The sequence below is a fragment of the Mytilus edulis genome, chromosome 5 (assembly GCF_963676685.1).
Source record: "Mytilus edulis chromosome 5, xbMytEdul2.2, whole genome shotgun sequence".
Lineage (NCBI taxonomy): Eukaryota > Metazoa > Mollusca > Bivalvia > Mytilida > Mytilidae > Mytilus > Mytilus edulis.
Window position 1 is genome coordinate 22,135,157 of NC_092348.1, and position 15,091 is coordinate 22,150,247.

General features: G+C 32.1%; 1 long non-coding RNA gene across 1 annotated transcript; it reads left to right on the plus strand.

Annotated features, from left to right (window-relative positions):
* The first annotated feature begins 6,168 nt into the window (after positions 1-6,168).
* Positions 6,169-12,611, plus strand: LOC139522323 (uncharacterized). The gene is made up of 4 exons (XR_011664387.1): positions 6,169-6,255; positions 10,256-10,328; positions 11,311-11,475; positions 12,498-12,611. It is a non-coding gene; the product is annotated as an uncharacterized lncRNA (long non-coding RNA).
* Positions 12,612-15,091: the final 2,480 nt, after the last annotated feature.

Genomic DNA, 15,091 nt, shown 5'->3' on the forward strand with positions numbered 1-15,091 from the left:
AATGTGCAATTTTTAAGTTAATCTTCACACGGTTTGCTTTTCATTGTGAAAGCTATGGGCTCGATATTTCTGGATAGAACGTCCTAGTGTTTTATTTGTAAGGTACTTGTCTCAACTGTTAAGCTGAATCTTTTCAGTCTGTCTGAGGAAAGCTGTTTCAGTCTGTAATATTGTGTTATTTTGTGAACACTGATATTTGGTTTACTGAATCATGACTTTGCCCTCCCTTGTCTTAATTAACGGTGTAATGTTTGTTCTTTCCTCCATATATTTATTGGTGTTTATTTCATAGTTCATAATCATAAAGGAGGTGTTTTTCGACAATCAAATGAATTTCCGATGGGAGTCAAATGTGTTCATCTTCTTGTCGACATGTTCCTTTATCATATGAAATAGAGTTAACGTAGGAGCTTTTCCGTAGGAATGAAGTTGTCATTTTTCTATCAAATCGAACATACAAAGTTAAGATTTCCGTATTGCTTACGCGTCGAAATTGATAATGAGGTGGTTTTTTTCTTCTCTGAGTCAGACTGTTAAAGGCATCTTTACACTAAATCAATTCAATGATACCTGTGTATTGATTCAAATGTCAGTCTTAGGTACATTATTTTTTTGTAACAAGATGTTATTGACTTTAAACTTGTTGACAGTAACTGCAAATACTCTCTGATATGTACATATTATCTTTTTTGGTGTACGAATGTACAAATCCTCAAACCCATTCGATCTGTGATTTTGTTAATATTGTGTTTCTGCTTTGTATCGGTAAGAATATTTAAGTCCTATCCAACTGTTTTTTTTTCATATTTGTTCATAGGTTGTGCTGCTACACCAATGTCATAGGCTTAGAAAAGGGCTATGCTCCCGCAAAATTGTTTAGCCCTGAAACATTCTGTGAGTGTCTTAATCAAATCAAGAGCCTGTAATTCAATGGATGTCTTTGATTCATGTCTGTCATATCTTTTATCAAAAATAAGTTTATTATGAATTATGCCGTTATTTTTCTCATTTGAATTGAAAAAGGTATCAGTATTTCGTGGCATTTTACAGCACACTGGTTTTTCTCGTTGTTAAACGCCACACAGTTGCTTGTAATTGCCAACATCCACTTTATATAACTTTGACGGATAGCTGAATCGTACGCGTTCTTACCACATCTCACTATTGATGTAATGAGGATCGGTTAAGAACAAATCTTTACAACAAAAAGATAGGTTTAAGCTTTCCAATTGTCCTTTCCTATAATCCAACATCTAATCATGCGCCAGCATATGGATATATATTACAATTATCTATAGTTTGTGTGGCATGATAATACCTTGTTAGAGAGGGTTGTTGCTAATACGGAAGATGTTGAACCAGTGGTCGAAAAAATCACAAAAAGTACCGAACTTGGAGGAAAATCTTAAATGGAAAGCCCTAATTAAATAGCAAAATCAAATGATAAAACACATCAAACGAATGGACAAAAACTGTCATATTCCTGACTTGGTACAGGCATTTTCAATTGTAGAAAATGGTGGATTGAACCTGGTTTTATAGCGGTCACCCTCTCACTTGTATGACAGTCGCATCACATTTCATTATATTAACAACGATGTGTAAACCAGACAGACATAAGTGGTCGCATTGAAGTAATGCCGTCAAAAGAAATACGGAAATCAACACGAGTTAGTTGCAATTATGGCATATCTGGAACACAGAAGTACACGGGAATGATCCTTTTATCGTAACAACAATCACGTTAGCTATCTCAATAGTTACATCGCCGAATGATGCCTTTCCCTAAAGTTTCTTGACAACACGACGGATGTCATATTCGGAGCAGGATCTGTACTGTGGCACCTCAGAACAATCCAGGGACATTGTAGGATTCGTGTTGCTACAATACACGCCATAACTTCTGAAGTCCATTTGAACCTTCTGCTTTTATTTCATGCACTAATAACATTGCAATCTTATAACAAGTATGCCTGCATATTAATAAACAGAGTACATACATCCAGGAACTACATAAAGCTTGCTTTAAGAATAAAAGGATATGACTTATAAATCACGCAATAATACTTTTGTAGCAGGACTCTGCATCGTTTACAGGGAATTACACTAATTCACCTATTAAATCTTCAGACTAATAAAATTGTATTGAATGATTAAAATCTCAATAGTCTATGCTTTATATTTCTATACTTTTTCAGCTGCAACGTTAACAAATCTATAACCCTTGTCAGAATTATTAAAAAATATTTTTTTGTCATTCTGAATTGATTCTCATGTTATTTTATATTCTGCAAAAACTTCAATCTAAAGGGAGGCCCAATCAGTATACCGCTGTTCAAAGGGCATCAATCAATTTATAGAAAACAAATCTAGGTACAAAACTAAAACTGATATTGATATACAAATTTAAACCGTAAATGCAATGACAATCATTATTACCACTTATCTTATTGTTTCTTACTACAACGAAAGAAAGTACATACACGATCTCCATTTGCTTAGTTGTATATAATTATACAAATATGACAGGAATAATTACAGCAAGTTTGAACGTTTTGTAATTCGAATTCCATCAGGTCAAGTTGACTTTATATTGAGTCAGCTTTTATTTTAGGGTCTTGATCACGAATATCTTTAGGTCTTTAGGTGTTCTTTAAATTCTATAGCTATGGGTCAATACCACTGTTGATTAACTGTTGGTACTCAAAGGTACCAACAGCTAGCTCAGCGTGTCGTCATTTATATAATTTTTTAAAATTGCACCTTTGCATTCATGAGAAACTTAGAAGCTTAGCCCACAGCTTCTTTTAGCAAAGTTTACAATACATGGACTTGGCAATTGTTTAGGTCCCTTTTCTTTGAACAGCTTCTCACTTGCTTAGATACTTATACATACTTGTCTTTCAAATGGTTGTTTTTAATCGTTCCTCATGACTGTATATCCAGAAAAGTACTTTGTCTGCAACCAATTTATAAGTTTTTTTCTCCTTTTTTGACAAAAAAATGACTGTCTCTAATTACCACACTTGTAGTACGTTTATTCACTGTTATATGCCCATAAACGCTAAGACAAACAATTAACTTCCCAATGTAAATAATAATAGAGATTATCTACAGACTTAAAATCGTTTCAAAATCTATTAATTGACGTAAGGCGGTCACGAAGTGATATTCAAATAGTACGATGAACCATACACCCATCTGGTGATCTCTATTTGAACATACTTTGATACTGCTTTTTCATGTTACTAATATTAGTTATTAGACATACTTGATTATAATACTTTTGCGACAGGTTGTTTATGTGTTTTTTGGTGTATTTAATCCAGCAACTGACATATCGTCTATCCTCTCTTTTTGTTGGTAGCGAAGTTATAACACTCTTAATCTGAACATCTGACATGTCAAAACTATGAGTAATGATTGACAATCAAAGTGTTCAAGATCTCTCTAAAATGATTTAAAGATCATTGGTAAATTAATTGCTCCCTAGCTATGTCAATACTTTATAACAGTCTTCAAATTTAATCAGAGTTTATGAAATAGTTGCACCTAAGGGACAATAAAAACTGTTACACTCATACCCAGTCAAAAAGTATACACTATTTACTCACCGTATGTTTGAAATAAATCATTTTTGGGGAAAAAAATCCATTTTTTAGGAATTAATTTACATTTCCTTTTAAATAATTTTAACTTTTAACGCGACAAAAGATCACTCGACCAGAAACTGAATGTCATAGAAATTAATATAACAAAATCACGGAGTATAGTGCTATCACATTGAAACTGCTTAATAAGTACAGATAGCTCTTATGGTTGAACTTTTTTTAACATATGTAATAAATACTTTATTCAAATGATTATATATGGTGCGATGCATAAATATATATATAGAGATGAACGATAATTACATGAACATTTGTATATGTGTACTTTGAAAGAAGATAATTCTAAGGTAGATGTGAAAAGTCTCCGCTGAAAATATTTTATGTGACATTTTGTACGACGAACAGCATTTCATAGAGGATATTATTTTAATGGTGAAGAAACACAATCATATGTTTGTCCTTATATATCACCTTCTCATTACTAAAGATTTTTGCAAAGACTAGTTGGCTTCGAGTAAGGCTAATGATGCGTTGTGGCGTGAAAGTTCAGAAGCCAATTAATGGGCTAGATATACATATATGGTTGACGCATATACTTCTAATAATCATAGTTCTTTAGGTATATTAAGTTCATCACTCATATCCTCGTTTTTTAACAAAGTTCTTTATTAAAGGTGGCATATTTCTATATAATATAAGAAACCTATTTAAAAAAAAAAGAACATGTTAACCCCAGAACACTTTGTTTATAATTTTTGTTTTCTTGGTTATCTTTAGTCTGATAATCTATTTCTCAAAATCTTATTTGCAACTGTTAAAACTCCGAGTTGCCATAAAATTATGTAAACTATTCAATATCGTCTAGGAAAACGTGAAGTTCAGGATAATAACAGTGCGAAAAAAATTTACTACTAGTGGTTTTTTTTTAATTTTGAAAACAATAGCTCGTATATACTGTATTGGTAGTTATTATATAATATTTTTGTACCGGAAACCGATACGAAATTCAGCTGACGGCGACAATAGTTTAAGTATTGAATTGGTTAATAGTAAGTTTATTCTGAAGTTTTACCATGACGAATTTAAACACAAAGATTGCACATAATTTGGAGTTGCTCACCGGATGTTATGGACTTTAATGAAGAATTTTTATATTTCATATTCATATTTTCTTCGACACACTTTAAAGGGATTTGTAAGATATTTTCTTATCACGCAGCAAACCATTTCGAATATGAACAGGTTTTGAATACATTCATAGAAACTAACAATTTAACCTATCATTCCATCTTTCTAGGTTCAAACGCATAGGGTAAGACATAACTAAAACAATTAAACTTTAGTGACTGTTGACAGACAATAAATACCCCTGCTGTGTTATTACCATCGTGTCTTGGTCACTCAAATCTTCAACTTTTAATCTTCCGTACGAGGAATAAACAATATTCAAAATACTATATTATATTCTGTTCACACTTGTATCGTATCAATATGTTCCGTACAGTTAAATTAAACTGTCAGATAATCACCAAAGCGTTGACAGTCCTACAACTACAACAAACAGGATATATAACCAATTAAAACAGTTTTTGAAACACAATTGATAATTGATTCTGTTTTGCAAAATAAACTTTAAACCAAACTTGCAAATCAATTTGCCAACAAAAATATTAAAAGCATGTACACTTTTTCTGTCCATGTATCAAATCTTTGCGAATCTACAAAGGTTGTGAATAAAAGGTAAGGTTCATATATGACCAAACATAGCCTCTTATTTCAACTTTATGATAAAATTTAAAAATTGTTATTTCTAGGCTCTTAAAGGGAAATATTTCAAAAAACGTACTGCTTCGTAAAACAAATTCTAGACATAAGAGTACATAATTGGTCTTAAAATAAGTGCAATTTGCATATCTTGTCAAATACAATACGAAGACGACGAGATTTATGTATCTTGTATATATCTTGTTGCGTTGTAAAAGCACCCCCAACCTTTCAACTTTATCAGAGAAATAATCAAGAATCAACGAACAACACATGCTTCAAAAAAGCTCTCCAACAACCGTTAAAAATACAAAAGAAAGAATGATTAAGAAACCTTAACTTTTACCATTTAGCAACACTAACACTACGAGATATCGGAGAGAAGTTTCTTTATCTCATTTTTAATTTTCAGTTTAAAATTGTTTTGGACTCTAAGATCAAGCAGCTACAATATAGATTAGACACGTCAGTGATATCAAAGTTAGCTCTATCGTTAGAGACTTTATGATGTTATCTCATTTAAGGTACACTTTACTTTGTAATATTCATATGCATTCATATATTATGTAACAATTAATTCTCTTATATGTTCTGGTCAAATATTTGCCCTTGTATGCATTTGAAACATATGTTCGAGTGAAATCCTCTTTTAAATTGTATAATATTTTATTCAACCTAAAAAAATATCACATTTGAATACAACGATAAGTATAAAATGCTTAAAATTGCACATGCAACACAAAGGAATAATAAACCAAATCCTTAAAAAATTGTAATGCAGATTAAGTTGCACGGATGTCACATAATTCAATTACATCTTGGTATAAAAAGCAAAATACGGCTGATGAAACGAACTGCTGGTAACCAAGCTTTCTAGAAGGTATGACTTATTCTTTTGTTATCTATTTCATTTTCTTTTTTTCTCCCTTTTATATAGAATGTAAAACAAATATTCGTGGCTTACCGAATGAATATAGAAACTTATCTTTTAAAACCAAAGGCAGAATGTTATATTCAATGGTACTAGGACTCCCTCATTCAAAAATTCATCGAGACACGGACTATTCAGTAATGTGCAATGATCGTACTTTACATACGTTTATAATCAGAATGAAAACATAATTATTTGGTGAGGGGTTCGGAAGCTGAACTTAAGTTCCGTTGTTTACGAACAAGAATAAGTTGGAAAAGTATATCAATGCCCTTTTCATGTAGCTGTTATTTATTGAAATATGTTAATTGACGATATGAAATATCAGAAAAGTTAAGGAAAAGTGCATTATATACTTCATTGGGTGAGAAATGAGATTACGTACAAGAAGCGGACGATACAAATAATATTTATCAAAGGTACCAAGATCATAATTTAGTACGACAGACGCGCGTTTCGTCTACATAAGACTCATCAGTGACGCTTATATCATAATATTTATCAAGCCAAACAAGAATAAAGTTGAAGAGCATTGAGGATTCAAAATTCCAAAACGTTGTGCCAAATATGGCTAAGGTAATCTATTCCTGGGATAAGAACATCCCTAGTTTTTATAAAATTCAAAGTTTTGTAAACAGGAATTTTATAAAAATGACCAAATAATTGATATTCATTTCGGTGCTGACTACTGGGCTAGTTATACCCTCGGGGACGAAACGTCCATCAGCAGTCGCATCGACCCAGTAGTGTAAATAGTTATCAAATGTACCAGAAAACATCATTCAATTTTGAACTCAATCTTAGTTTTGTGGTCATATCCATGCATTGTGGATAGTTTCATAACATTTCGTTGAGGTAAACTAAAGTTAGAAACAGAAATTAACTATTGGAGGTATGCATTGACGTACATATGACCAAGAGTAACATTTAATGGCTACTCTGCTGCATGTAGTTATCAAAGGCTTATAATTTGATACGTCAGACGCGCGTTTAGTCCTTATAAGAGTAATGAGTGACACTCAAAATGGTAAGAAAGTCAAACAAGTATAAAATTGATGAGTATTCAGGACCCAAATTTCCAAAATATTGTGCAAAATACGGCTTAGGTAATCTATGTCTGGGATAAGAAAATCCGTAGTATTTTGAATAATTCGTGCATTTACAAACGATTAATGGCTTCCGATACAGTTTCAAGGGAATTAACTCTTGGCGCGACGTTAAGTGTTTGAATTCACACAAAACGTAACTTCTTGCGGGACGTAATGCGTGTAATTTTCCGGAAAAAGAAACGTAATGTGGAATTTCGATTTCTCCCGCATGTTAAATTCTACGCCATTAATATTAGTGTATTTGATTCTAAGAGGATAAAAGTCTAATAACATCATAACAAATAAAACAAATTACTGTTTCTTTGAGATCTTCAACAAAATATCGTATAGTGAACAATCTCAAGACGAATGACCCTTTTGGTGCATGTCAATTATAATTTTTATTATCATTCATCTTCCATGACATTTTATTACAGCACAGGAAGCCAATGATATTTTAAAAGTAATACCGAAAATGTAGGTGCACGCCGCTAATATAAACAATGATACAACTTTTATAAAAGAACAAAGTTCTTATTTCTTCCACGTTGCACGTATTTTATCTAACAAAAGGCAATAGCTAACAATAGTTTATGTACCCGTAAAAAATTTTACGGGACGTATTATATTGATTATTTGGAAAACAAAAGGGCCTGGAGTGGAGTATGTTTTAATCAACAGCATTTTCTTATAATAGGTAAAAATAAAGTTGAATTCTTTGATTCGCTGTTTTACGTCATGCCGGCTAACAAATTGAAAACTGTACCTTTACGCCTTATTTTAAGTCCTGATATTTAGTATTCGTTTTGTCATCTGAGAAAGTCATACTGATTAAAATACTACAATAGGGAACAATTTGACAATGCTTATTATGACCCGTGTATATAGTAAAATCCTAAATACACCGTTTTGTGGTGCGCCTGTCATATGCGGAACGTACAGATAAGGTTATATGTAACAGGTGAATATAATATTGGTATCGGTATCAGATTCAACCCGGATCTTGTTAATTATTGGCAATATTAATATTGTGTAAAACAAAAGGGTCTGGAGTGGTGAAATTTTAAATCAACACCATTGTTCTATATAAGCTATATATAAAGTTGAATTTTTGATTTGTCGTTTTCCCCCATGACGGCTGACAAATTGGACCTCATTATTTCAGTATTATAGATAGTTTCATTGTTTGGACAATTTAAAAGCATTCTTTAGCTAATTGAAGATTCTCCTTTAAACGATTTTGCTTTTGTTTTCTGACCACATAAAACAGAAGACGTGGTATAATTGCCAATAAGACAGCTCCCAACAAGAGAATAACATGACACAGAAATTAATAACTATGTCACCGTATGGTCTTCAACAATAAGCAAAGCCCATATAGCATAGTCAGCTTTGAAAGGTCACGAAATGACAATGTAAAACAATTCAAACGAAAAAAGTAACGGCCTAATTTACGTGCTGCAATTTATGTACACAAAAAGAAGTTCCGTTTGCAGGATAATGCTGAATTCACACGTACATGTAATTCGAATTCGATTCGCATTAACTAATTGGAATTAGTTAGATTCGTATTCGAAATGTTTTACATCCTATCGTAAATTCTAATTCGAATTGCAATACGCGTTAAATTTGAGTTACTGTCCAAACGACGTTAACTTTTAATTCGTATCAACAAATCCGGATTTCTCAGGAACGTGAATAAAAGGATTTTAAGGAATATTTGTAATGAAAAAGGACCCCACCAAACAAAACAAAATAAATCTAGAGGTCAACATTCGGTATGAAACAATATACGAGTTTGTACAGTAAATGTACCTGTATGTCAAGTTCTGAATTGCCGAGTCTTTAATTTTAAAAGCCGTAAACATTATCAACAGTCCGTAATACCTTTTCTTCAGATGTTTCTTACTTAGACCACAAACAGAGAGAGAGGTTTGTGTTATTCACATGATTTGATTTTCGGAAACAATATTACCAACTTATAGATAGTAATTTACATGCAAAATAATGTGAAAAATGTCGCCGGTAATTTGCAGAGATAACGTCTAAATTATCTGCCTGCGACGTCGTGCACTTTAGCGCTAACGTTGAGGTTATAAAGGGGGGACGCAATTTTGAGAATATATCGCGTTTTTCATTGAATTAAGCTCGGTGACCTATATTTTTTCTTTGAGATAATTTGGATTTGGAGAAAGCATAAAAAAATGCAGTTTATGCAGAAAAATGCTTGAAATGACATTTTCGGAAACAGTTTATTTCCATATTTTTAGGTTTAAAAAAATACCACTTTGAGCATATGGTCCGCAATGTCAAGCAAGGCTTGAATAATTGTAGTCGTGTAGTGAATTATTTTTTCCCCTTTTTGTCACTTATCACAGCTTTAGATTAAACCGATCTTAATAGTTTACGACGAAAATATCTGCTCCCAAAAATTTTATAACATTGCTTAATTTTTTTAAAAAAATGCATAAATCCTCAATTTTCAGCCTCACTTTTTCCGATAAACGAGCACGGTTACCTATGTTTTATTTTATGTTTTATTTTATAACACGACAATGCCTACAACATATTAAAAAATTATAAGAATGACATTTTATCGAGAAACTGTATCGGATGCCCTTAGGTTTTTTTTTAATTTTTAAATGAGCATACAATTGATATCCATATCAACACCGAAGTGCTGACTACTGGGCTGGTGATATACTCCGAAACGTCCACCATCAGTGGCATCGATCCAGTAAATACTCACCAAAGGTATCAGGCTTATAATTTGATATGCATGAATAAAAACGAAACAAACAAACACAGAAAAAAAGTTCAGGAATATCTAAAGGAAGAACTAATTGACTATTTTTATTTAGATTTTCAAGTGTATCTAACTCTGAAGCATGCAGAAGTTTCTTGCTATCCTAGGTCTAGTTGTTTTCCTAGCTGGTGAGTTGCACATTATATATTATCAACAGTATTAAGTTGAAAAAGGGAAAATATATCAATATATAAACAAATTAGTTCTCTAAACTTGCTTACCCTAACCTGTTTGTAGTAGTGTGTTGATGAGTTGCTCTCACAGTGACGAAGATCCTATTGCACCTTTTATGCAAAGCGTTCAGTTGATACCAAGAAAGAGAATTATGCAAAAGAATTGTCTAATTATCAAATCACGTTGGAAAAAATGTTTTGCAAAGTCCTATTTTATTAAAATAATCACATGTTTAGACGAACAGCAATCAAAGAGAGATGTACGAAAATTTACAGTGCAAAGTTAACAATTACAGAAACAAGATTAATTATCAAGCTAAAGAACAATACTGATAATTAACCACGAGCACTTGTGAATTAATATCTTAATCATTTGATATTTTTTTTTCTATAATTTGAATTCTTTTTGTTTGTCTGATTAATTATTCTTTAATTAACGAGTATTATAACGTAGTATGTTTGCATGCAGTCTTATGTTTAGAAACCTTGCATCGACGCCTTTATATTGGATGTTTTCTAGTTCTCTCTCTCTCTCTAGTCATGCCTAACGTGACGTTATGTCAAATTGGAAGTTATAACGTTACTTCTATGATTCATTCGGGACGTCGATTTGACAGCTTTTAAAAAGGAAAGTCACAAAAATACTGAACTTAGAGGAAAATCAATTCGGAAAGTCCATAATCACATGGCAAAATCAAATAACAAAACGCGTCAAAAACGAATAGACAAGAACTGTCATTTTCCTGACTTTGTACAGGCAGAGCAAGACATAATTTTGAAAACTTTATTTCCATAAACGGATCCACACCTAAATATATTGGATGTTGATTGTTGATATTTCTAGACATTAAATATGTATTGAAATGCATATAGAAATGAAAGAGGTCCTTTGTCGTTATAACTGCAAAAACTCTAAACTATTATGACATAATTTCAGTTGTGGAACAAACTTCAGGACAGATATGTTCTGAGAATTTTTGCCGTTTTCAGACAAATAACTGTGGATGTCAAGGCTGTTGTGTGGGGAAATTAGGTTTAAAGTTTGGTAGATGTGAACGACGTTCACCACCGGTCTCTAGTTGTTTCTGTTATCGAAATGATCGTAAGTATTATACGTGAAAAATCGCACTTTGTTTTGTTCGTACTAAGGTTGTATTCAATCTGAGAACACAAGGATAATACATTTAGTATAGAAATAAAAAAAAATATCAAGGATCTGCATGGATTTACGGGTAATGGAAAATATTAAATCATTGTATAGTGGCTAAATAGATGCTTATGGTAAAATATATTTCACTCGGAAATATTTCGGAATTGATGAAGTTTTGTATGCTTTTACAATATAATGTTAATTACAATTTTATCACATTGGTCTCATGTGTAATGTTCTAAAAGTATTTGTAGTCTTTTTTTATCAATAAAAATCAATAAGTCAGAATATGTAGCGTGAAAAAGAAGTATTAATATATAAAATAAAAGAAATATAACGTAGTGATGGTGTCACGTTGGAGGATCGTTTTTGTTATATAATGTTTTCATACATTTCTCATATCTAAAAGAGGGGAAAGATACTGAAAGGATATTCAAGTTTACAAGTTGATAACAAACTGACAATGGCATATCAAAACAATCTACAATAAACAAAATACAACATAGAACACTTAAAAACGAGCAACACGAACACAACAAAGGAAAAGGATTATTCTCAGGTTCTCCGAAGAGGTAAGCAGATCTTGCTCCATTGGCCGAACACCAAAAGGAGAAAGACATAAAAAAATGATCACGATGACCCATAATATTCTGTTTTCGTTCAATGTTGGTCACATTTATTAGCCTTATTTAAATTTCATTAGGTGACTATATCGATAAAAGCCTCATCTGATATTATTGGCCAATGGGTGCCCAGGCTAAAATAATTTGAGTCACAATTTCACCTTCTTTTCAACTAAATAGTATTTTTTCTAAAAAATATTATATATATATATCTAAAGTATGAATACATAGCATAGTTATATCTTAGAAAAAAACAGGGTCGAGTTAAACACATGCGATAAAGAAAAGTAACTGCACCGTTTTTAAATTAGAAAAGTATTTATATCGGTTAATGCAAGTGTACTTTTTCAGCTGATGGAACAGCAGCAGCCGTAAATCCTTCAGAAAATTAACCGCCAGTTTAGAACTATGGAAAGATGGCAGAGATGTTGGTTCTGAAATAAAACACTAAAAAGAACTATCTGATGAATGTATTTTGTTATTCTTGTGAATGCAAACATAGCATTTTCTTGGGTTTTTCCATTTCCTTTTGTTCGTTTTAAATTGTTTACCTTCAATACTATAGTTTAACGATTTATCTTACCTTTCTACCGTGTTTATGTTTACTTATTAAATAGATATAAGAAGATGTGGCATGAGTGCCAATGAGACAATAAAGTACTTGTTCGTCTTAGATGATAGACTGTGATATCTCAATGATAGTATCTACTCGCAGTTACATTAAAATACTCTGAATATCGCATTCTTTGATGCAACAAAGGGAGACGAGAGAACGGGAATGTATGAAGGAAAATTAAACAAGCACATGTTTTCTGCGACAGTAATTTACCATAACAGTCATCCAAATCATGATGGCTTCTGATACAATTTCAAAGGAATTATTTCATCTTTATAATATTTAACCCAAATAAACAGTTGACTTTTAAGTAGTAATCTTCTGAAGTAGAATATTAATGGCACCAAATATGTTTTAAGTCGCTCTTTTGTTGAAGTAACGCCGTCAAAAGTTTTACGGAAACCAACGCGAGATAGTTGACCGCGATGGCGTATCTGCATCACAGAGGTACACGCGAATGATCGTATTATCGTAACAACAATCACGTTATCTCTCTCAAATGTTACATCATAGAATGATACCTTTTCTGAAGTTTTCTCGACAACACGACGGATGTCATAATTGGAGCAGGATCTGTAATGTGGCACCTCAGTTCAGTCCTGATTCATTGTAGGATTCGTAATGCTAGTTTACACGTAATATCATTGTTAGGTTCAGAATAACTTTTGAAGTCCATTTGATGCCGTCCGCTTCTATTTCTTGCACTTTTAATACGACAATCTGTATACGAGTATATCAATACTCAAAGTAAGTACAACCAGGATCTTTCAGCTACATATATAGCTCGCATAAAGAATACTAAAATAAAATAGATAACAAATCACACAAATATTCTTTGTAGTAGTACTCAGAATCATATATGAGTAATTGCACTATTATATCATCCAAAACAATTCATATTTCTATTCTTTTATTTATATATTAAAATCCCAATAGTCTAGGATTTATATAATTATATCTTTTCAGATACAATGAAGGCAAATTTCTAAACAAAGTCTTTTTGTGAATTCTTCATAAAATATGTTCTTGTGATTCTGAATTGATCCTTGTGTAATTTGAAATTCTGCATAAATTACAATCTTAATAAAGGCAACACTTCTATACCGCTGTTCAGATATGACAAATCGATAAAGAGAAAACAAATCAGGCTTACAAACTTTAATCGACATTGATATTCTGCAAAAATGACAATCGAAGACTGTAGATGAAATAACACATCTTTTGTTATTTTCTACTTCTCATTAAAGAAGGCACATACACGGTCTACATTTGCTTAGTTGTCTATTCGATAAAAGGTAATATTGCTCACAATTGCCCTTTTTGTATTTCCAATTACATCAGGTAAAGTTGACTTAAGATGGATTCAAGTATTATTTTACGGCCTTGACCACAAATCTCTTCATTTGTTTCGGTATTAATAAGTCATTGGCTATCAAATAATAAGTTTTCAAAATTCATGATGAAATTAAATCCAGAGAGGGTATGTGTTTGCCCCCTTTTTATAACACAGGATCGATACGCCACTGTTGATTTATTGTTAGTCCCAAAGGATATAACCAGCTAGCTCAGTGCGTCGTCACTGACATTATTTATAACGCAGTGTTCTTAAACTGTACCTTCATGCATCTATAAACACTACGAAAGTTATCCCACATCTTCAATCAAAATTGACAATACATGGACTTCGATGATATTCTAATTTCCCTTTTCTTTGAACAGGGTCTCACCTGTGTTTAGATACTCAAAAATCAAATCACTGAAATACTGAACTCCGAGGAAAATACAAAATGGAAAGTTACTAGTCAAATGGCAAAATCAATTGATAAAACAGATCAAACGAATGGACTATCATATTCCTGACTTGGTACAGGCATTTTCAAATGTAGAAAATGGTGGATTGAACCAATGATTATTTTTTAACAACTCTCATGTAATTTCAGTCGTAACCTTAAAAATAAACCTGTATCTTCAGTTTTCTCATAGACTCTCATACCTCCAACTTTTTTCATTTAAAGGGGGAACTAGCAGTCACATTCATGTTTTGCCCAAATTCTCATATTTGATTCAGATCAATTTTTAAAAATGTAAACAACGTCAGAGCATGGGCTCAAGAATATGTAACTTGTTTGGTGTGATTTTAATATACACGCCATTAATTTTCAAGTTAGACACCGAAACCTCCGATGATTATATAGGCGATATACAATACATTAACTTATAAATAGAAATAGAAAGTGAACTCGCGCAAATGGATAATTTTTTAGGTCTGTTTAATTTCATTATATAGGTAAGAAATATTTTATATCATTGTTTTACCTGTAAAGTATTA